The 25,142-nt window shown below is 38.5% G+C and overlaps 1 long non-coding RNA gene across 1 annotated transcript in view; it reads left to right on the top strand.

The window, feature by feature from the left end:
- The first annotated feature begins 4,364 nt into the window (after nucleotides 1–4,364).
- Nucleotides 4,365–25,142, top strand: part of LOC144259098 (uncharacterized) — a 71,822-nt gene continuing 51,044 nt past the window's right edge. The window contains exons 1-2 of the long non-coding RNA XR_013344821.1: nucleotides 4,365–4,382; nucleotides 8,903–8,953. This is a non-coding gene — a long non-coding RNA (uncharacterized LOC144259098). The remainder of the gene's footprint in view (nucleotides 4,383–8,902; nucleotides 8,954–25,142) is intronic.

Genomic DNA, 25,142 nt, shown 5'->3' with positions numbered 1-25,142 from the left:
AATACATCCAAGTGACACAAAATTTTAGTGTATTTTCTCCCATTTTATTGCCAATATAGTTTTCTCCATCCAAGCTATGTTTTACCATTGTTTCAATCATTCTGTATAAACTGGAGCTGTGTTAGATTCCCTTTTCTGAGTACACACTTTGTGCTAGTAATAGACATTTCAGTACCTGTTTCTTGCTGTTTGTGGAAAGATTTAATTCATTGCTAATTCCCAGCATTTGGAGAAGGACAGATCTTTGTATTCACAACCGTGGAAAGACCTTTACATATATTGCTCCAATGTTTTTGTAACTGGCAACAAGAAAAATTTATACGGGAAAGGTTATCTGATGATTGATGGCATCCTCAATATTTACTGTAGTTACCTAAATCTGCTTTATAGACACACTCTGATGTACAATAAAAAAATTGCTTTTGAGAACCAGAGAAGACTATCTAAGTATTTTATGTAATCCCTGTAATACCCTAAACTCAGTATTTGCTGTGTTGCAAACACTTTCTTGTACAGCAAATATTGAGGTACTGTTGTCTAGTTATCTGAAGCAAAACCAGAACGCTTACAAGTACAGAAACTGTAGATGGAATATTTTATGTAAATTTCCCTTTAAATTATATGCTTGTATTTTTTCAAAGACAAGATAATACTGAAAAATGGTTATTATGATGTTACCATAAGGACCACAGCACCTTAGATTGTTTCCTTTCTATTCTGAACTTGAGGAATCCTTCCTATTTCTATATTTATTGGTCTATGCTTTCATGCTCCAGAATCTCTGTCTGAAACTATTTTTGTTTCCTGTATTCATTAGCTGAGATACTCTTTATCAAAATTAGATTAATTTGAACACAGAATAAAAATTTTGTAGCAATCTAGACTCCTCTCTGTTCTGCATATTAAAACAGCCCCAGAGAGCCAAACTACTGTATTTACCATAGTGGAAATTGATTCTTTACAGACTGTTAGGATTGAAATTCTTCATTTTCAGAAGTCACATGATATAAATTAGAGTGATATGCCTAATGGCACTTTTTCTGTGTGTTGGTCCTCCAGTATGAATACAACTAATATCCTGTGAGGCAGAAGAGGGGGATGGGAGGGTCACATAGTGAGATGATACTGGATGGTCTATCCCAGGGCATTCTGGCTAGCACCACGAAGGTTAGATCACCAGGTGACTTAAATCATTCCAATGTGGCTAATTCCTCTTGTCACTTATTCAAATGGGGGTCACTCACTATTTGATTCTGCCAGTGAAGAACCTTAATGCCAAGCTCCTAGAAGAAAATAATGCTGATGATATCTGGCTCCCATAAGATCAGAAGGGAGGCCCACTACGAGTATTTCTCATTCACAGGAATCCATTGTTCTGTAAAAGAGTTTTCTGGTACACACCTTGCACATGTAGAAACAGCTCTGCTGAACTTTTTGTTGCCCCAGGCCTTCCTGTAAAAGCCACAGGGCTCTGCCATAGTGTTCTGCCTCCATCTGATAGAAGAAACTTATTGAATATTCTATGGCTGCTCTCTCTAGGCCATCTAGTTTTCTTGGGCTTAGCCATAACATCGTCGCTTCTATGCCCTTCCCTGGAAATCAAGGGGTCCTAGGGAGATTGTTTAAGCAGCTGGGCCCTGAAAACCAACAGCACTGTTTCCCAGTAATCACAGGGAAGAGCTTCCACATCCTGCAGAGCCTCTCAGTGTATCAGGGCTCAGCAATGAACATGGAATACTTCCCCACCACTTCAGAGCAGTGCTATACAACTGTGCTTATCTGAGGAATGGAGGAAGCACGTTTCACTGTTCCCACTTTGATCAGCACTACTTCCAGTGGAAAAGTGGCCTCACATCATACTTCACAGCAGCTAGCAACAGCATGCATGTGGCATGCCTACTGTTCGGAACACAGCAATCTTCCTTTCTGACTACAGGAAACAGCAACATGATAAATAGTGGGTCCTGTGGCCAGATCCTGGCTGAAAGAGGTCCTCTCCCACTTTCTTCTTACAAACCTCCTGGGGCATGCCCCCTCCGTATTGGCAAAGGCCTCTCCTAGGCACTCAAATGCTATGATGGTGAGGGCTGTATACACAGCCAGCTAGATTGTCTTCCTGCTACTGGTACTTTTGCACACCTCGCTCACCTCTGACAATCAGAAAATATCCCAGACACCCATTCTTCTTTTGGCATTATTTCCACCCCACAGAGGACACTAATTAGAAGAGAAACTTTCAATTATAAGAACATAAGAATCACCGTATTGAGTCAAACCAATGGTCCATGTATTCTGTCTTCTGACAGTGGCCAATACCAGATGCTTCAAAGGAAATGAATAGGACAGGGCGATTCTCAAGTGATCCAACCTCTGTCATCCAGTCCCAGCATTGGACAGTCAGACTTAGGAACACCCAGAGCATGGGATTGCATCCCTGATCATCTTGGCTAATAGTCATTGATGGACCTGTCCTCCATGAACTTATCTAGCTATTTTTTTAACCCAGTTATATTTTTGGCCTTCACAACATCTGGTAATAAGTTCAGTAGGTTGGCTGTGTGCTGTTTGAAGAAGCACTTCCTTTTGTTTGTTTTAAACCTGCTGCCTATTAATTTCATTGGGACCCCTGGTTCTTGTGTTATGTGAATGGGTAAATTACACTTTCTTATTTACTTTCTCCTCATCATTCATGATTGTATAGACCTCTATTATATCCCCCCTTAGTCATCTCTTTTCTAAACTGAACACTCCCAGTCTTTTTATTCTCTCTTCATTCTTCACATGGAAAGCTGTTCCATACCCTTAATCATTTTCATTGCCCTTCTCTGTACCTTTTTTATTTCTAATATATCTTTTTTGAGATGGGGGCACTGGAATTGAATACAGTATTCAAGGTGTGAGCATACCATGTATTTATATACTTTGCATTTTTCAACTTTGAATTTCATCTGCCATTTTGTTGCCCAGTCACCCAGTTTTGTGAGATTCCTTTGTAATTCTTCACACTCAGTGTTGGTCTTAACTATATTGAGTAATTATGTATCATCTGCAAATTTTGCCATCCCTTTACCAAAACCTTTATGAATGTGTAGAAAGCACTGGTCCCAGTACAGATCCCTGGAGGACACCACTGTTTACCTCTTTCCCTTCTGAAAACTGACCATTTATTCCAACCCTTTGTTTCCAGTCTTTTAACCAGTACTCATCCATAATACTCTTATCCTGCTTACTTTGCTTAAGAGCCTTTGGTGAGAGACCATGTTTGTTGACCCTCTCAAAGAATTCTAATAGATTGGTGAGGCATGATTTCCTTTTACAAAAGCTGTGTAGACTCTTCCCCAGAAAATCATGTTCATCTATGTGTCTGATACTTGTGTTCTTTACTACAGTTTCAACCAGTTTGTCTGGTACTGAAGTTAGGCTTATCGGCCTGTAATTGTGAGAATCACCTCTGGAGCCTTTTCTGAAAATTAATGTCACATTAGCTATGCTCCAGCCATCTGGTCGAGAAGTTGATTCACGTGATGGGTTACATGCCACAGTTAGTTGTTCTGTAATTCTATATTTGACTTTCTTTAGAACTCTTGGGTGAATACCATACGGTCCTGATGACTTATTACTGTTTAATTTATCAATTCATTCCAAAACTTCCTCTATTGACCCCTCAGTCTGGGACAGTTCCACAGATTTGTCACCTAAAAAGAATGGCTCAGCTGTGGGAATCTCCCTCACATCCTCTGTAGTTAAGACCAATGCAAAGAAATAATTTAGCGTCTCCTCTATGGCCTTATCTTCCTTGAGTGCTCCTTCAGCACCTTGATCATCCTGTAGCCCCACTGATTGTTTGGCAGGTTTCCTGCTTCTGATGTACTTAAAAATCCTTTTGCTGTTGGTTTTTGAGTCTTTTTGCTTGTTGCTCATCAAATTCTTTTTTGGCCTGACTAATTAGGCTTTTACACTTGATTTGCCAAAGTTTATGCTCTTTTCTATTGTTTTCAGTAGAATGTGACTTTCAGGTTTTTGAAGGGATGCCTTTTTGCCTCTGACTGCCTCTTTTACTATGTTGTTTAGTCATGGTGACATTTTTTGTTCCTCTTACTAATTTTTTATGTGGGGTATGAATCCAGAACGAAGAACAGCATGATCCTAAAATATTTTCCTCTTTCCTCCTTTCTATAAGCCCCTTGCAAAATCTGTGTCACTATCTTGTCCAACGAGATTTGGATTGGAGGGATTCTCATGCTCCTGCATCTCTTGTTCTCCACATCCATCCCTGAGAGTCCCTATCAGTTTTCTGAGATTTTCAGAATTCACCCCTCAGAATCCTGCTCTTCCTGAGCTGTGCCTGTTTCTAAGAAGACGGAAGATTAAAAAGGGACAAGGTGGGAACATCAAGCAAACTTAAAATAAAAAAAAGTTTCTTCCCTGCTCTTCATACCATCTGCTCTGAATTCCTGTTGATGGTATGAGCCGGATTCCAAACCAGGAGGTCAGCTTTTGAATTCATGGAGAAACTAATAAGCAAGGTCATAGAGGCCCTTTAGATTGTGGGAATTATACTGTGAAAGTACCAAGGCTGCCTTTAAAATGGGAAAGCGTGAAGAGAAACAAGCCTTCCCAATCCTGAAATTCATAGGGGTGATTGTTGATTGAGAATTTCCATTCTTCTGAGAAGAAGAGCTCGTAGAATTCCTAAAATATAGAAATGTAAATTCTGTGCCAACCTGAAGGTGAATTCCAAAATTGTGTCAGTTATTAAAAAGATAGTAATCCCCCATTGAAGGAATTCAATCCCAATAACAATGCAGACAAAAACCAAAAAACCTCTGTTCTAAACTGATCGATTCCTTGAGGTGGAAAGACAAATTTGCATGAAAGAACAAAAGTTTCCTATTTTTTTCAATAGAATTTCTGTAGGGATACTTTAAATGCAGGTATTTGTTTAAGAATTAGCTCTCCATCTTGTTCCTAATAAACAGCTGTACTGTATGTACAGACATATTACAACTATCATTACTGAAAAAGACTCAAATTTGTTGTTCCTTGTGTATATACACAATCAATTATGTTCAGGAGGTGGGACAGACATTCCCAAGAGCTTCTAGGGCAGGGGTCTCAAACTCAAATGACCATGAGGGCCACATGAGGACTAGTACATTGGCCCAAGGGCCACACCACTGACCCCCCACTGCTGCCCTGGCCCCACCCCCACTCCACCCCTTCCATGAGGCCCCGCCCCTGCCCTGCCTCTTCCCACCCCTTCCCTGCCCCCATTCCAACCCCTTCCTCTAGGTAAATGCTGGCAGGGGCGCGGGGAGCTGGCGGGCCGCAGAAAATAACCCCACGGCAGCCTGCGGGCCGCATGTTTGAGACCCGTGTTCTAGAATTTCAAGAAGCATTTGGGTGACTTTTTCCAAACTAGAGCAAGACTTAATGGGTTGGATGGTGTTCTTCGTTCTGGATTTGTTTTCTTAATTGCTGTGAGACCTGTTCCAATTCTGTTTTTGTATGAAACTTCAAAGAAAGGGATTCTGTAAAGCAAGTCCTGAATTCTTAGAGGAGAAAGGTATTACAACCTTTGATTTATTATTCATCCAACCCTTATTCATCTTTCTTTTCCACAGTTTTTGTGTTCTCCTTCCCCTGTCCCCTCAATATTGATATCCAGGTAGAATGTGTATGGGGCTTTTATTAGCAACACTAAATGAGAGTATTAACAATCTTTGTGTAAATATATGCTTAAGCAATGATGTTGACACTGTAGGCCTCTTCCAAGAGAGTAGGATAACCATAAAATCCATTGCATAATCTTACAAGCTGATCGTCTTATCATACAGTATATGCTTTCACCCACATGGTTAGAATCTTATGGATTTTAGATTTAAATGCCCCATAGCATGTTCTGAAAACATTTTTTGTGAGAAGAATTTAAATGAGGCATTGCTGAAACACATCTTCAGTAAACATTTTTATAGACTCAAAGAGTCAATGCAATATCAGTGAGGATAATGGAAAGAATGGGGGAAATGTAGTGCCTGATACTATTCAAAATGAAACCAATGTCCAAACACCCACTGCTAGCAGAATCAAGTTTGTAAATAACTTTGTACAACTAAGAAAGAAAAAGGCCAGTACTGACATATTCAGAGAGTGGAGGCTCAGACTAATACCGACAGTTATATGAATTCAGTGATGAGAACATGTATGGCTGCTTAAATTGTCACTATGTGCCCAGCCCATTTCTGGAGCATCATAAATAACTGTGGGTTTAATTCTGCATTTTTAGCCGTTTATTGGTATGGTTTTGTATGTCTCAGTATGTATTAGGGAAGAAGCAGCATCTAAAATGTAAACTTCTACTACATTTTTAAGGCTAAAATGTAATTAAGATGTCTTTGGTCCTGAATTTAAAAAATGAAGTCCTAAAGGTAATTAGAATATTGAACATGAAAATGCACATCTTAAGTTCTAGCTCATTTTGTACTAATATTCTTGCTTACACTTTTGGATGGTATATTTTCACAGACACATTTTGGGTGTTGGTGAATCGTTTTTTAAGTAATCATTGAATATCTGGGCAGTGGTAGGTGCTTTTTTCCCCTCCTCTCATTTTGGAGCTTCATATTTCATATATGACCTTTCATGGGACTGTTGCTTCACTGAGGTTTCAATTTGTTTCTACTCTTGGATTTCTTTGGACAAATTATGCTAGTTGTGAGAAATGTTCCTGCTTTTGGGTCTGTGCAGGCACACAATTCCACCTGCAAAAAGATCTGAGAAGCTTCAGGAGTCCACCCATGCAAATTCAATTGCCAGATTTTGGGCTATATTTGGAACAGAAAAAATAATTTCCATCGTTAATCTTGCTGAAAAAGGAAAGGAGAAACTGCAAAATATCTCAGACAGGAAGCTGAGGAGATGGCAAGGTTATGTCCCTACCCAAGGGCTGCTTGAGTCAACTCTCAGTTCTAAAAATAAGATATTGGGTCAAAATCTCTTCTGTTACATTAGTGCCATGTGATTTGGTTAGAGCTACACTGGTATAATGAAAAGTAGAATATGTCCCATTAACAGCTCGTATTTTATGTGCTGAAGTTAGACAGGTTGATCTGACTGTGTTTGTGATATGTTTCTGTACATGCAAATGGCTGATTATTGGTCCATTCCAAAATTGCACACATGGCTGCAGGCAGTTTCTCATTTCGTTAAATAATGCTAAGCACCATAACCTGGTGTGTGTATGAATACATTTGCACATATTGTACAGTATAACTGAAACCCCTTACAATTATACTTTTGAAGGGAAGGAAAGGAGTTCCCTTTCTATATTATTGGCAGGGCTAGTAGTACCGCTTATTATTAAGGTTGCCCGATGCTTCCTATTATAAGGTTATTATAAGATCTCATCTGGGGTTGACTGAGTGTTGTGTGGTGAAGGAACCTGTTGTCTGTAGGACACCTGCTTCAGTTGTTACATTTGTTGGAAGGTGTGTAGTGAAGAAGACAGGAGATTACAGGAAGAGAAAATTAAGGTCTTGTGGTTAATGCAATTGAATGCTGCCCTGGAGAATTGGATTCTATCCCTGCCTCTGCCAGAGAGTTCCTGCATAGTGCTAAACAAATCACTTAAATGAAAGTTTTCATGGGTGGTCACTAACTGTGTGTTCCTCATTTTCTGGGTGCCCAGCTTGATACCCTGAGGCCTGATTTGCAGAAGTGCTGAGCATTCACAGCTGCAACTGAAATCAGTGGGAGCTGTGAGTGAATATATAAAGTGCTATATAATGCTAAATAAAAAATTATATAGCAGGGCCTACGTGTCTCAGATAGGGTTGCCAGCCCTCCAGGATTGGCCTGGAGTCTTCAGGAATTAAAAACTAATCTTTCATGTGAGATTATGTCATGTGATGAAACCTCCTGGAATATGTCCGACCACAATTGGCAACCGTCATCTCAAATTGATGGAAATTTTTGACCTCCAACTTTCAGTGCCTTAGCTCTCCATTTGGAAAATGGTGAAAGTACTAATCCCTTATCTCACAGGGGATTAGTGAAGATAAATAATGTTTGTGACACATTCCGATACTATAGTAATGAGTGCCATAGAAAAGTCCATGAGGAAATTCATAATTCTGTCTTCCGAGCAAGGTTTGAATAGTGTGCAGTAAATAAGGCCTATGGTGACACATTGAACAATATGGATAAAATGAAATATTGAATAGTCGCTTGTTAATTGAGTACCGTCCATCCATAAATGAGCAGGGATCCTGTGGGGAAAATAGCATGTGATCATGTCATTAAAGACTGTATTATAATACATATCCATAAGGGGCCCAATTTAAGGTTGCATAGAACAGCCTTACTTCAGGCATAGCTTAACTTTTGAGTGCTTGACTTTGCAACCTGTACTTGTGTTTATAGATAGATAGATATTGTGCGTGTGTGTGTGTGTGTGAGAGAGAGAGAGAGAGAGAAGAAACCAATATTTCAAAAAGTTGAGTTGAGTTTTAAATTTTCTAACGGACATTAAAATCTCTGAATATTAGGAATGTTAGAAGGAAAATTATTCTAGAGCCATTTTTATACTTAAATAAGTGGGGCTGTTGCCATATATATATATTAGCAAAAAGAATAAGCATGGCAACTGGTAACTACAATCATTAGTTTCTTATTAAGACATCATGGATTGTTGTTGTTAATATAAATCCTGTCGGTCATCCAGGGCCCTAACTTCTGGTGAAGTAGGCATTTGATGGATTTTAGGATATACCAGGATTAGTATATTTTTACTGTTCAAAATTTGTATGGTAGGAACTTCTTGTTGCTGTTTATTAATTTACTATTAGACTCATGGATGTGAGAGGTGGATTATATTTTAATACACTTTTTTTTTCTTTCACAGCTTGTTATCATATATTCTTCATAGGTCTGCCCACTATGATAAATTGTACAGGTAAGAAAAAATATATAAAGAAGTTAGTTTATTGACGGGAAATATTTTTAAGATTTTAGGGACTAATTCCTAAGGGACTTCTGTAGTATTCTTAGAGAAACTTCAGCAAATCTATTGCAAAAATGTTGAAAATGCCAGTGTTGTCAGTTTCCACTTAAAAAAAATGAACATCTCAAGAAATTTTTCCCAGTTGGGAGCAGAGTTTATTTTTCCAATCTGCTTATATGTATTTATTCTTTCTCTTCATTCATCTTCTCTTCCCTCGTGCTCTCCTGTTGTCTCATTTCCCCCACAGTTTGTATTAGTATTTATAGCTTTTCAAACCCTGGTAAGTTCTCCCATTCATGCTGGCTGCTGTCAATCTGCCTTTTCCTACTTGTGTATCAACATCTTAAGCAGTATTACCTGTTGACAGTTCACAGGTAGTATTTCAATACAATTGGGACGGCAAAGCAACTGTGGGAGGTAGGGTCAACCAACAGTGTCTTTACAAATTAATAAATACAGATTTGTTAAATTGAAATCAATATTTGAAATTAATGGCTTTGCTTGTTGTGAAAAGCAACCGGGTAGCAATGACTCAGGGCAGAACATCAACTCCTTAAGTCTCTTTTAGTGTGCCTATAGTGGTAGGTTGATTCAAATTAGAGCTCAGAGCTTTTACCTCTTGAATTCCTGCTTGCCTAGTCACTGTTGTATTAAATTATTATGGCTTCAGCAAAGGATTTTCATTACTTGTTTTCCATTGTTGTGTGTGTTCATGATGTAATTTGCACCATATGGCATGAATGCAGTATAGTTTTAATCCGGCCTTCTGTAGCTGGCAAGTCCCATTACTTTTACGTTGCCTCAACTTCTGAGAGTACAAGAAAACACTGGACATCTCAAGCAGGTTACTTGTTTGTTGGGAGAGAAATGAGTGGATAGAGACAGATATTTTTTCACGGACTATTTTTACTTCCAGAATGCATATAAGGATTGATCCAAAGCCCACTGAATCAATAGCAGCCTTTCCATCCATTTCAGTGGACATTAGAAGAGATCCTAAAGACAGCTAAAATGACCTCTGACAGGCAAATCAAGAGAAGTCAAATTAACATAGATTCTACTCGTTCTCTCTTTTCTACCTCACCCCTTTCGCTCCGTCAGTAATGTTAGCCTCATGCCTCCCTTAGTTCTCTCACTCTCTTCTTCATGTTTTCTTCCATGATGTCATCAACACCTAGAACATCCTCCCAACCCAGTACTCCAAAGGTAAACCTCCTTTCACTGAAGTCTCTCCAAACACTCTCTTCTTTCACAGGACCTTCCAGTGCAAACCCACCCAGTGTTACCATTCCAGTTTCTTTCTGTGAATAACAAAAAAGAGCTCAGTTGTCACCATATTTTCAGCTCTCCTTCAACGGTCATGTTTGGTTCTGTTTGTGTTTCAGATTGTAATCTCTCACTGATAGGAAATGAGGCCAATATTTAGAAAAGTGACAAGTGCCCAGCATGAGACACCTTGAAAGGACCTAATTTTCAAAGGTTGGGTGGAAAGGCCTGATTTTCCATAGGTAGAGGCTCAGCACTTTTTGAAAATCAGGATCCTTCAAGCTTCCTCAAGTTGGGCACCCAAAATCACTAATTATGTCTGAAAATCTTGCTCCACACCTTTTTTATGTCTTGTACGCCATCGAACAAAATATCAACAGTTAACAAATATCATTAATGATATCACTTTCAGAGCTCTGGAAAAAAGAAAGCTTTTTTCAAGTTCCAACCTGACTCCTCTTACGTAAATATGTCTCCACTTGCTCGGCAAAACATGTCAGTCAAACAGATCACTTTGTAACAACATCTGCCTGAACCCAAATCACTTACAGTCTAAACAGGCAGACAGTACAAGATGCACAGAGAGTCACAGAAGAAGGTACATTCTTAGAGCTTCAGTGTCTGTGGCCTTCGCAGGAAGCAGCAAAACCCAACAGCTACCATAAATACTACTGTAGTATAGGCAGGAAGAGATCAACATGTTTTGTATGTAGTTTTCACATTGTAATGAATACATGGGATTCCTATGTATCTGCTGCATACTTTAAATAAGTAATTTGAATGATAATTATCAAGTAGACAATAGCACAATTCAGTACAGGTTATGGAGCTCTTTGGGCCAAGTGCCATTCTTTTGTATGTGTTTGTACAACATCTTGCACAATAGGGCCTCAGTGCTGATTGAGACCTCTGCTTGCTACCACAATACAGGATAACAATGAAGTAGAGTTTTCTACAAATATGGATATTCAGGAATTATCTCTGAAAAAAACAGCCCCCCCCCCCGCCAAAAAAAAAACAACCCTGAATGCTACATTTTAAGGAACTTATTTTTACAGACCTTTTAAGACTTTCATGAGTGTCCCATATATCCAGTTCTGTATGTGAACACAGGTAAAAATGGGTGCTTTATCTAGAACATTGATACTCCTACTGAGGCTTGTGAGCCACAAGTGGATCTTTAATGTCTCTCTTGTGGCTTTTCAGCAGATGATATCAAAACACTGAATGATTTAATTATTCATTAGTCTAAGATATTAACCAATCAGGATGCTTTTACTATGTTATTTACTATATATATAGTAAATGAAACAATAAATTCACACTACTGTGGCTCTTTTGGGTAATTGTGATTGCTAATTTAGCTCCTGAACCACTGAGGTCTGAGTATCACTGATCTGTAACATGCAATCTGTGTATGGGTGCACATGCACAATTTGCAGTCTCAGAGTCAGAGGCCTGTTTGAAAATATGAAATAGTCATTTTTTTAATCTGCTTTTTATCTATTGCTGTACTAGTGCTGGATACGCTTTGTGTTCATTATGAGGAGTGAATTTGGGAATAAGTGGAATAGTGAAAGCTTCACTTATCTATTTTGGAAAAACATACTTAAAAATATCTGTCAAAGGTACAGCTTTGTCGACAGTGGTATAAAAATCCCTTGTATTTATAAATACATTCATTTTCACAGTCTGAATTTGTAAACAAATTAGTTTCACCCCTCCCCCTTATGATGGCAACCTGTGACTATTTTAGCTAGTGAGTTTAATGACAGAAGCAGGGTAAGTTAATCACACTTTTAGACCATTCTTGGAAAATAAAAATTTAACGCTCAGTTTTCACACAAGAAACCTACTTATAAGAGTTGTGTTCATTCAGTGAGGAAGCAGAAGCAATGCCATTTGATGTAACGGATTATCCTCATAATTCAAATATGGAATACACACAATAAACTGCTCACAAATATGCTACAAACCAAGAATTATTCAAGCCACAGAAAAATTCACTTCTGTGCAGAGAGCTAGCACGAGACCTACGCACACCATAAGTCTCTTCTGTCTCATCTAATTCCGACTACTGTCAGAGACAGGATACTGGACTAGATGGATATTGGTTCTGATTCAGTATGGTGATTCCTATGTTCTGATTTTAAAGGCTTAAGTAGCATAAAATCTTGTTCTGGTCCTATGCACAGCGGTGAATTTTATCCAGAATGATTAAATTTGAGAAAATCACAATCTGCCTTCGGATAATCTGTAAACAGAAGGAAGAAAAGTGAAAAGTGTCAAATAAATGATTCATTATGAATTATTCACCTAGCTTTTGGTCAGAATTTCATAATCCTTGTTTTTGTACAGAATACACATTGGAAATCAGTGTCCTGACTAAAATGAATCAGTTTTAAAGATTTTTAATTATGGCAATAATTCAGTTCAAAAACATAGTTGCTCATTCCTTGCAGTAAATAATTAGTTTTCTGTGCCATCTTTCTTAACCAATGACAAAGAAGGCATGGGGACACATAAATGTTTTCATTAACACTATATAAAGCCATCTATTAGAAGGACTCTTTCTCTTTTGGCTTGGGGGACAGGAGTGTGAAAGGTGCTCAGACATCTTACTGTAAGGAGATAACCTCATGGATAAATCCAAATGAAATTATGGGAAGGAATCCTGGCCCCATTGAAGTCAATGGGATTTTGGCTATTGGCTTCAGCAGGGGTCAGCATTTCACCCAGAGTGCTTTTACCCAATTAATGATTTTAGACTCACTTCTATTTTTATCCTATTTTTCCTACCTGTGTAATAATAGCAGCTACCTCACTGCGCATATCCTGTGGCTCAGTGGGATGAGACAACTCTCCAAGATTCTTGCTACTCCAAACTGGCTGCTGTGAAGTTCTGCAGAGTGATACAATATATATCAGCCTTTTCCCTCTCAAGACTAAGGTCATAGTTCTCCCCCTGTCACCTGCTCTATGGATCTCTTATCTGCAGTGCATATCCTTTTTGCATATTCTGGGTCTGATCCTGCTCCCATACAATTCAAGAGCAAAACTGCCACTGATTTCAATGGTGGAAGATCAAGCATTCCGCCCTTTTTGCTGTATGCAGAACTCTCATTGGTAGCAGTGGGAACTTCATAGGTGGATAAAAAGCTGGCTAGATTGTCGGGCTCAACGGGTAGTGATCAATGGCTCCATGTCTAGTTGGCAGCCGGTATCAAGTGGAGTGCCCTAAGGGTCGGTCCTGGGGCCGGTTTTGTTCAATATCTTCATAAATGATCTGGAGGATGGTGTGGATTGCACCCTCAGCAAGTTTGCAGATGACACTAAACTGGGAGGAGAGGTAGATACGCTGGAGGGTAGGGATAGGATACAGAGGGACCTAGACAAATTGGAGGATTGGGCCAAAAGAAATCTGATGAGGTTCAACAAGGACAAGTGCAGAGGACGGAAGAATCCAATGCACCGCTACAGACTAGGGACGGAATAGCTCGGCAGCAGTTCTGCAGAAAAGGACCTAGGGGTTACAGTGGACGAGAAGCTGGATATGAGTCAACAGTGTGCCCTTGTTGCCAAGAAGGCCAATGGCATTTTGGGATGTATAAGTAGGGGCATTGCCAGCAGATCGAGGGACGTGATCGTTCCCGTCTATTCGACACTGGTGAGGCCTCATCTGGAGTACTGTGTCCAGTTTTGGGCCCCACACTACAAGAAGGATGTGGAAAAATTGGAAAGAGTCCAGCGGAGGGTAAGAAAAATGATTAGGGGACTGGAACACATGAGTTATGAGGAGAGGCTGAGGGAACTGAGGATGTTTAGTTTGCGGAAGAGAAGAATGAAGTGGGATTTGATTGCTGCTTTCAACTACCTGAAAGAGGGTTCCAAAGAGGATGGCTCTAGACTGTTCTCAGTGGTAGCAGATGACAGAACAAGGAGTAATGGGCTCAAGTTGCAGTGGGGGAGATTTAGGTTGGATATTAGGAAAAACTTTTTCACTAGGAGGGTGGTGAAACACTGGAATGCATTGCCTAGGGAGGTGGTGGAATCTCCTTAGAAGTTTTTAAGGTCAGGCTTGATAAAGCCCTGGCTAGGATGATTTAATTGGGGATCGGTCCTTCTTTGAGCAGGGGATTGGACTAGATGACCTCCTGAGGTCCCTTCCAACCCTGATATTCTATGATTCTATGATTCATATATGGACCAAAGGCAGAATGTTTAACAGGTGTCCACAATGCAGATCAGAGATGGGAATTCTGTCCTAATTAGCTGATATGGACAACAGTCCACTGTAAGATCCCAAGTTAAAACTTGAACCCATGTCTTCCATTTAGCACTTTGGTGTCAATAACTAGGCTTTTCCCCTTGTAACCAATTTTAAATTATTGAAACATACTAAAATGAAATATAAACATTAGAATGATTTTCTTCTGAATGTGTGAGATATGCAGTCAGCATCTACTTTGTGTACTGCACCCATAGACTTATACAAATACAGCCACATCACAGAGCCTCCAACTAACTAATCAAATAACACATTTTAAAATGTGCTATCTATATTCTGTGTGCATGAAGTTCACAGATTGAACTGTTAACCTATTTAGGCCCCAGTGCTATAACTGAAACCATACAGATGGGCCCTTGTGCCCAGGCGGAGCCCAGTTGGCTTCAGTAGGGCTTGCACCAAACCCAAGAGGCTCTTTGCAGGTTCAGGGCCTCAGCAGTGTTGCCAGCTCACAGTTTTATCACGAATCTTGCAATATTCGGTATTTTTCTTCAAGCCCCAGCTATTGGACTCACATGATTCTGTGAGCCTCTCAGCTTTCAGTGTTAAAAATGAAAATTTCTAGCCTTCATGTCTGTAGAGAAAATCTTGAAAATAGGAATCCTGAAGACTCAAAAAACAGAAGGCAAATAAAAGGAACCAAACATTTGATGATTTTTTAAAATCTCATAATTTGTAATCCAGTCTCATGATTTTGGGATTCTGAATCATAGTTTTTTTTGTTGTTGGTTTTGGGTTTTTTTTGAAAACTTGGGCTTGATTGTACTATATGTAAAATTTAACAGTAGTTGCATATATAAAGATCACTAAATGTTATCTTGAAAAGTATGGTTACTGGTTTTCTCCTCATCGTATTGAAATCAGACTGTAAATTATATTTTTGTCAATCAATTAACATGATTGGGGAGAAAAAAAATGACATCTGATATCTTCACTATTCGAGTCCCAATAGCTTACAGGTATCAGAGGTAATTATATATTCCTTACTATATCTACAGCTCCTTATCCTATATTCTGTTGTTACCTAGAGCAAACATCAAATGAAATTTATAATGATTGGTCACCTGAAATAGACTGAACCACTGATAAGGGGAAAATACCTTACTGACTTACAGGCATGCAGACCTTTACAATTATTTATATAGAGATTTGGCATGAATTTTCTAACAATAGGACATTGTGCATCTAAAAATTTTATTTCTATATTCAACAATACAGCATCATGCAATAAAAATTATCTAAGCAGAAGTGAAATACAAGCCTCATATTACTGCTATACATCCATAACTTTTGTGGCTTTGGCATTGTTTCAGCATGTGTAAGTAGAAAAGATACAAACTTGTTTATTGTTTTAGAATCCCTTAAAATCTGAATTGCACAGAAAATCTGTCATATGTCCAGAGGAGGACCATATGCTTAGCTTTGAGTAGATTCCACAGGGATATCTAAAAGAAAATTTAATCTAAATATATTAGATCCCATATTTTGTAGATTAAATTAATCTCTTCAGAAAATTATTTTATTAATGTATCCCATAATACACTTTTACTTTGGCTTTCTTAGAGATTCATAAAGTCACTTATTTAATTTTAATAATATGAAGCAACAACAAACAATAGTTCCTAAATTGTCTCAAGGTTATGTTCAAAAGACATTTCTCACCAGTGTTTGTAGTCTCCCAAACCTCTCTGGGAAGATTTTAAAATACTCTCAATATTGACAAGATTGTTTTCTGATCAGTTATAATACAACAGATACCCAAATAACAAGGAAAACAGAACTGTAGAAAGAAAAGTGCAGGTAACTTTGCTAACAGTAATGAGTTAAAATATTTTCCATCTAGTTGTAAAACTAGCTTGCTGGAACTACCACTAGCTATAATAAATTTAAGAAGTTAAATTAGAGAGGTTTGTGTGCCAATTCTGTCTTCAGACAGCAATATGTTGTAAAGTTTGGAGATTCTATTAACTCATGATGGTTGTAGAATCAAGAAAACGACTTTTTCACAGAGAACAAGTGATTCATATATTTATGGTATATCTTAATTATATTGAGACTGTAATACCATAAGGTTTTGAGTAGGGGTTGCCAGATGTTGGCAGTATTCATCAAATATAGTCAGACCATCCCCTGATAGTCTCAAACTGGGATGTAGTAGGTTCTTCCTTGGCTTACTGAATATCAGTAGGTGAATTTTAAAAGGGCTACAGCCTCAAAAATATCAGGATATTTCTGAATGATAGCTCCAGGGAGGGGGGAAGATGCATGAAATCCAAAGAAGAAACCCTTATTTCATAACATGAGAAGGGAAAAATGATTGAGCAGAGAGCCCCAAAATCACTGGGGGTATGTGTGCAGAAGGGGGAGTCCACTTCCCTTAATAATGCTACAGAGAGTGGGAGAGGGTAGAATGCCTTTTTCGGCACACTAATGAAGGGAGTAGGCAAGAGCCATATCCTCCCACTCTGAGTACTTTAAGCTGTTGTTTTTTTAAAAAAGATTGATGTCCCAACCCATCAGCTGGATCAACTCCACCCTTAATGCACTCACTCATGGAGCAATGAGGGTTATTGTTATTACTGGTTGCATTTTACCATTTGTATCAGCATGACCTATACAATAAAATAAGAAAATAACTTTTGCCCCATGAAGCTTACAGTGAATATTTCACTGTAACTGATAACGTGTTTGCCTCAAGAAGGAGGGGACACAACAGAGAATGGAAAAAGTGACAAATGCTCAGGGCAGAACATAATGAAAGGGCTAAAAGCACAGTTTGTGTCTATTTTGTTTTATATTTCTTTATTGCTGAGCTTATTCTTGTCATTGTTAAACTGATGGATTTTATTTCAGCTGTCTTCCTCTGTTGCTCTTCAGTCCCACTTTTGCAGGCAGTGCACGGGTTCAGTAGTCTGTGTGTGTACGGTTGGGACAGTCAACATAGGAAGTGGCAGAGAAGAGAAACAGGGGGAGATTTTGTCCCTCCTAACAGCAGGGTCACAACTTCTTAACACATCATTTTGTTTGGGAGGTTTGCGTCTTCTACAGCAGGCTGACATTTCTTCGGTCTGGATCATCTTGCCTTGGAGCCAGCAGTCATTGCCTCTCAAGAGATGTGTCTGAGGTCCAAAGCTATAGTGTGCTGGATTGGTTCCAGAGCATTTAAAACTCTTGGTAGCTTTCTTTTGTCACTCGTAATAAGCTAAGAATTACAGGGACTAAAATTTAAAGGAAGAACACTTCGCAAATATTGCTAAGCACTAGATTTTTTTAATTCAGTGTAGTTGTATTTTTGATGGAGTTTTATTTAATTTTTGCTTGAAAATTCATTTTCAAGTTCTGATCCCTGTTGCTTTCACATTATTATTATGGTTACACTTCATAATAGTCTGATTGTAGTCACTCTGTGGTTATGCTTTTTGCTAACTAACTACCACTTATTCTTTGTGTGTGTATACATGCATGCATGCTCATGCATGTGCGGAGGATTGTCAAACTGGCAGATATGTCTAAAATGTATTTCCATCTGTGGGAAAGATGCTAAAGTGCTTGTGTTGCATTTCTTTTAGATCTGGGTCAGAGACAGTTTTCCTGTCCCATGAAAGTTTGTGAGATGCCAAAACTTTTCCCATTCTACTTTGGGGCAGGGCCTGTAGGGTGACCAGATAGCAACTGTGAAAAAATGGGACGGGGGTGGGGAGTAATAGGCGCCTATGTAGGAAAAAGGCCCAAAAAACGGGACTGTCCCTATAAAAATGGGACATCTAGTCACCCTAGGCCCGGGGGAGGAGAGCCATCCTCCCCAGAATAGTCAATAGCCCAGTTGTTATTGCACAAGCTGGTATGTAGGAGACCCAGGTTCAAGTCCTTATTCTGCCTGATCCCCACATTCCAGGTGACTGCCATAACCAGCCAGCAGCAGAGTTAGTCCGTCTCTTTCTTGCTCAATGAATATTTAATTATTTATACAAAGTGGAACAGTTCCAACAGGAGACATGGACGGACACCAACCCCAGAATAACCTGGTTGGTACATCACATAACGGGGATATAGGGAACGACAGGTTCACATCCTTGCTTTGGGCCTCCCGGTTGATTGCCCTAACCACCAGGCTATTCTGGGGACTCTCTCAGTTACTCTCATTTTGACCAGAAATTCCACCCTGGACCTAAGGAAACTTTTCTGAAGAAAAGCCATTTTGAAAAATTCCTAACCAGCTCTATTTTCTTTATAGCATGCAACATATGTGCACTGTAGCAATAAATTTAGAAAAAACAAAACACCATGAAAAATAAACAAATTATTTGAGGCACAAATAGAGATATTAAACCCTACACACACTTATTTCAAAGCTGTGCTTATGGTAGTTATGATGTTGCTCACTCTGGCAAAGAGTCAGTAACTCAAATTTCTCAGGCTTTAAAGGAGGTTGCAATTATCTCACATTTCACTTCACATGCAGTGCTAATTAAGATTTTAAACAATGGCTGTAGACTTCTTTTCCTCTTTGGAATCTTATCAGAGAGTTATTTCAGACTTCCTTACGCACTTGCAATTCACCTTTAAAATTTTAGTGCTGCATTTTTGTATAGATACAGGGCTCCACAGTGTTTTTAAAACTATGAAGGGTCCTGTGCTTTAGTCCTTATGTAACCCACACACCTCCTTGGTCCCCTCTAGTGGCACTAAGACTACTTAGAGATTAATGAGTCTGCTACAGCCTTAGCTAAGGGCCATGTGGCTTTTAGCTCAGGCAGTAGAGGCTCATGCATTTAGCTTCAGAGATCCCAGATTCTATCCTGCCTGCCAATAACCAGTGTCTGTTGGTGTTGTACTTACACTAGTAATCCATACATACACAAGTAGTTCCATTTACTTCAATGGGGTTATTTTATTAAGTAAGATTTAATCACATGATAAAGGTTGCTCTTTTGTGTCTTAATATTGTGGATATCAAGTGGAAAATTTACAAATCTGGTGCCTAAATTTAAGTAACAAAACCTGTTAGGCACATTGTAACTGGGCCATCTGCCTAACATTCACTCCTTTGTGGCCTAGGTCAAGCCACAGAGACCCTGCCTCAGTTTTCCCTCTTGGGCTATTCAAGAAACTCAAAAGGCACTGTTATCAATTCCCATCCCTTCTTTGGTTGTGCTTTATTAAATTAACAAACATTCAAAATAGTTTTCAAGTCCACTCAAAAGTTCACACAAACAACGGATTTTTTTCTTCCTCCCAGGCCTTCCTGCTTGGGGCCTTTCCTGCTTTGTCAAGCCACTCCCAGGCCCTACTAGTTGGAAACTCAGTCCAAACTCCCAGGACTTTCTGCTAGAATCTAGCAGCTAGATCCTGCTCATTTCCAGCGGTCTCTAATCCCTGAGCATTGCTGTATAAAGAGGAGGAGCAGGCTGCAATCATCCTGATCCCTCCAAGGTGTGGCTCATTCTATACTGAAGGTTGGCTAGCCCCAACCCTTAATGGGCAAGCCACCTCATTACACAGCTAAATAACTAGTTTGAATTTTCAAAGTTAATGAGCACCCACAACACTTATTAACTTCATAGTTTGGAGTGTTCCGCTCTTCTGAAATTGTGGCCAACTTTATTTTGGTGCCTACATAAGGATTTAGGTGTTTAACTTTGGACAGTCAAGGTTGGAAATTTTGTTCCTACATTATAAATTTCAGTTTTCTTTTAGCTTTCTTTTACATCACTTGTAAGCATGTATTTTTTCCTCAAACACCAACACAGTACCATTCTAACATCAGCCAGGAATCAGAAATATTGTGGATCAGTATTACCTCCTTACCTGCTAGTCCATCTGTTCCAGGTTGTCCATTGCTACCATAGTATTCTTTATTTTTTAGAACAGAATGATTATAAAATGTTTTGATAAAGCTGAGGAAATAAAATTAAAAAATATATTGGGGGGACGGGGAAGGGAAGGAAACAATACCCTAAATCTACTTTAGGCCTTTGAGAGTCAGCATGTTAGTTAGAAAAGTCTCATGCAGACACAGAATTAGTATGCATTATAATTATATATTATATTTTAAACATTCAAGAGAAATTTTTTATACAGATTTTAAATGTAATTTTACTTATTTGTAAAACTGACTAATATTTATGAAAACTATCTGTATCCATATTAACAACGAAAGTAATGGAATAATTTTCTCTCTATAAATACACACACACTTATACAGACCTTTTCACATACAAGAATTCTTTAGAATGTAAAATCAATATCTTACACAATCATCAGCCATTCTGCAAGAAGATATGAGTTTTGAGAATTCGTTTGTATAGCTGAAATGTTGATTTATTTTCATCCTAATGCTTTTGCTCATCCTATAAATAAGTAATTAAATATATTTTTTATGAAACATTCAGTTTAAAAGATCATCAAATAATTAATTTTCTAAAGACAGCACTTTGCAGGTTGTTGTTTGATGTCTTTATTAATATGAAGAGGCTCCATGACTTCGGTGTTAGCTGTGACACAGGGAGTATCAGTGCGTTTCCCCTAAAAGTCTAATAGAAACTTTGAGAGCAAATTGCTCCTACATTATAATCATCTTCACTACGAAGAGTAAGAAGAAAAGGGTCATATTTTGCCCTTGATCCATATAAGCATCTCCTAGCTGACCATAACAGGAGCTTCACAAGTCTAATATAAAAATCTTGAAGAGCATTTGTCCCACATAAATGTCCCAAGGTTCTAATTCTGCACGTACATCTATACTGAGCAGTTCTTGTTTGTGTAAATAGTCAATTGTGGCCTGCAACCTTTACCCACAATGGATGTGAGTGACTGCAGAAAGTTGGTCTTCACAGATATCATGGGTTGTCTACAGCTGCAGCAAGTGTCAGAGCCAGGTCAACTTCCTTGGGTTTATGGAGCTTGCGCTGCGGTGCTAAATATAGCAGTGTAGACATTCAGGCTCAGACTGGAGCCTGTGCTCCGAGACCCTCCCGCCATGCTGGGTTTCAGAGCCTGAGTTCCAGCCAAGCCTGAACATCCACACTGTTATTTTTAGTACTGAAGTCTGAGCTCTGCAAGTCCGAGTAAATTGACCCTGGCTCTGACACTTGCTGTGTAGACAAGTGTGTCTGTGCCACGGATCTGCATCTCCAACGGGGTTAATAATACTTTACTTTGTGTCCTCACTATTTAGACTTTACAGCCCAAAGTTCTCCAAAACATGTGCTATCTCTTACTATATATATAAAATATAAATGCAAGTACATTTGGGCCCGGTCTGCAGACAGCTAGCCAAAACACTACTTGAGCACTATTCTGCACAGGAGTGAATTTCACCCACTGAATGGTATTTATGTGGGTAGACCTACTGCTCCTGTAAGAACATACTACTCACATTTTGTATTGTTAAGTACCATTTATTATTATTTATATTACAATAGACTGTAAAGGTCCCAGTCAGGATGGGGGAGGGCTGCATGTTCTCATGGAGAAATCATATGAAAATAATGACATGAACAGTCTACAAGCAAAAGATTGATACAAAAGATTGAATTAGAGGGATATTAATTAATCTTCCAGTGGTGAAGGTCAGAGATATTACTTTGAGTCACAAAATAAGTTAATCAATAGACTTAGGTGTATGCTTGTAATAATTATGTATGCCAGAGTAATGACAGTATTATGGATATGTTATTAGTGACTCCAGAGTTAAGGTTGTACTGAAATTTGCACTTCAAGCAGGACTAAAATCCTTCTCCTTCACATTTTAAATGATTGAATTTAGTTCCAAATTGAATATATTAACTCTTCACCGAGCATTACATTTTCCATCATATCCCCCGTCCCCTCAAAGATTAATGTATTTGTCAAAGAAGAAAAAAAATCTCTCTTTTTGAAATGTAACCCTCAGAATCATTTTGTTTTGTTTTTCCCCCTTTTCTTTCTAGCAAAAGAATTACAAGCCATGAACTTTGGATAGGCCACCTTTCAAAATTTTTAAATAAAACCAAATAATAGTTATTCCCCTTAAGCTCAGCAAACAGCAACCTATATATTCCATGCACATCCATTTTTAACCCCCTCTTCCCCCAAATTTTTTTTTATCCCATTCCACTTTCACACCTTGGTAAGTATAAACATTAGACTCTTTATAAGTATCAGCATTAAAAACTGAATGGGAATTGGGATTGGGAGCAGGACTTTAAAGGATGACATATAGAAAAACAAATGATTGACCTATAGGTAACTTTCAGAAAAATTCCCAAGTTAAAGTAAATTAGATATTTTGAGGACAGAGCAGCGGCATGAAGGGTGGTGGGGAGAAGAGAAGTAAAATTTTGATCTGTATTTAAATTAAGTTTTATCCTACTGGAATAAGTCAAAGTAATGAAAATTTTGCCTACAAATCAATTACAGGAAATAGCCAAAATAAATTAACTTGGTAATAAGGGAATAAAAAAAATATGGATGACATAGATCTCAGGGTAATTATCCCCACCAGTCATATTTTCGAACATACCAAGAAGGTACACTTAAAAAAATGCCATGGGACAGAACTAAATATTTTAAAATAAATGCTGGAAATACATGTAATTAGGCTGCTGAGTTACAGTTAAATACTTTTTAAAAGTGTGTGATATCAGAATAGTATTTCGAGTGTGCTGGTGTTTAAAAGGTGTATCATGTGTGTAGCCCATGGGAAAGCAAGTGGTCCTGTTGCACAAAAATCTGACTTTTCATTTACATTTAAGGGGGAAAATTGTAGAGGCACAATGGAAATATTTCAGAATGGTAGTGGTGTTAGTCTGTATCAGCAAAAACAACGAGGAATCCTTGTGGCACCTTAGAAACTAATAAATTTATCTGGAAATAAGCTTTCGTGGGTTTTAGCCCACGAAATCTTATGCCCAAATAAATTTGTTAGTCTCTAAAATGGAAATATTATTTTCTATTCTATTCTAAACTATATAGGTTCTCATACTTCCCTCATTACCATAGCATCTGAGTGCCTTCTAGCAGTGCATTAAGCAATGTAACTTACAGATATTGCTTAATGCACTACTTTCATAATATGACACTTTTAGAAATGTTGTCAAGCTCTTAAATTCTTTCAGACATTAACTGAGCGTGCTTGTGGATATGCAATATAATATCGCAGAAAAGGACAATACTGATGCAAATAATATTCAATCTGCCGAGAGACATGATCTAGACGTTTTGTCTGACACTGCAAAAACATTAGGAAGTTAAGGATAATAAAGGGTTGTCATTGGATCCAGGAAAATTGTTATATACCTCTAGGACAATTAGAAAATGTACATCACAAAATAGTTAAAGAGAAAATCTATGAAAAGATCAGAATATTTGACTTGATTTTATTAATATACATATTTATTGGGACAAAGAGAACCAGGTTTCTAGAAATAATATTTTTAGATTATAATTATTTGTAGGATCATGTTTAGAGAAGAAGAAGCAATAGTACAATTTAACTTTAGAGAATCTTCACTTTGGGAAATACTGAAATTCCCCACTATTTTTGGGTAGGAATGCTATCTTATGATAAAGCTATTACAGTTTATTATAGAAGTAAGCAGTATTGAAGAGATACTTGGAAAAACTGCACTCAAAATTCACCCAAACTATGTATTAATGGTAAAAAGGGAAACTGAGATATATGTGATTACTCAGGAAAATAAAACTATGTTCAGTAAATGGAATAAGCAAAATGCTTAAAAATATAAACAATCTAAGAACTGCAAAGCCTCTAAAAATAATCAGATACAAGTTAGAAAGCAATAGAAGGAAAAGATACTGAACAGCAAATTGAAGAAACTACTTCAACAAAAAATAAAGGCTTCTTCTGCCAGCGTCAGGCCCTCTGCTAACCCTCCAGACCACCCTGGACTCCATGTCCCCCTCATGTGAGAGGCCCCCCAAAGCGCGGGGCCTGGGGCGGTTGCCCCGGTCCGTCCTAATGATGGGACGGCTCTGCTTGGACCCATTCTGGGCACCACCAAAAATTATACAAACCTGGTGCCCATGGTTATCAACCAACTTGTGTACCTGTGTCTGATTGTCTTAGAGTTCACTCAGACAAGGAGACTGCAGTTTCAGTGGCATGTATCCACAATATGACCTTCTCTGAAATCTGTGGGGCTGCTCTGTAGAATTTGATTTACATTTTCATCATGATTCTTTCAACATGACATCAAGAGCAGATTCTGGTTTTGGTAGGTCAGTGCTTCAGTCGCGGTTTAAGTACAGGGGTCCCCACTTAGCCAAAGAGGAGGGATGGGGCCTCCTAAACAGGGGGAGGAAACCATCCGGGATTCTTACATGGACCCAGAGTGGGCATGAAGTTTAGCAGCTAATAAGTGATTTGCCCTCTTTAGAATATGTGCATAAACCAGAACCTGCAAGGGAGGTATATGTTTGAATAAATCTGATGTAGTAAATGACTGAAAGAACCAGAGGGGTGGTTGAGTTCAACACATGTCCAAGGCTACAAGGAGGCATGCTGAAGGGCAGCACCTCCCAAGCATCTCTGGCAGCAGGGCAGGACAGGTGACTTGACTGGATGGAACTCAGCAAAAAAGGATA

This window comes from Eretmochelys imbricata, chromosome 1 (assembly GCF_965152235.1).
Source record: "Eretmochelys imbricata isolate rEreImb1 chromosome 1, rEreImb1.hap1, whole genome shotgun sequence".
In the NCBI taxonomy this organism is placed as follows: Eukaryota; Metazoa; Chordata; order Testudines; family Cheloniidae; genus Eretmochelys; species Eretmochelys imbricata.
The sequence above is the reverse complement of the archived record's forward strand: the minus strand, read 5'-3'. Positions and strand labels throughout refer to the sequence as shown.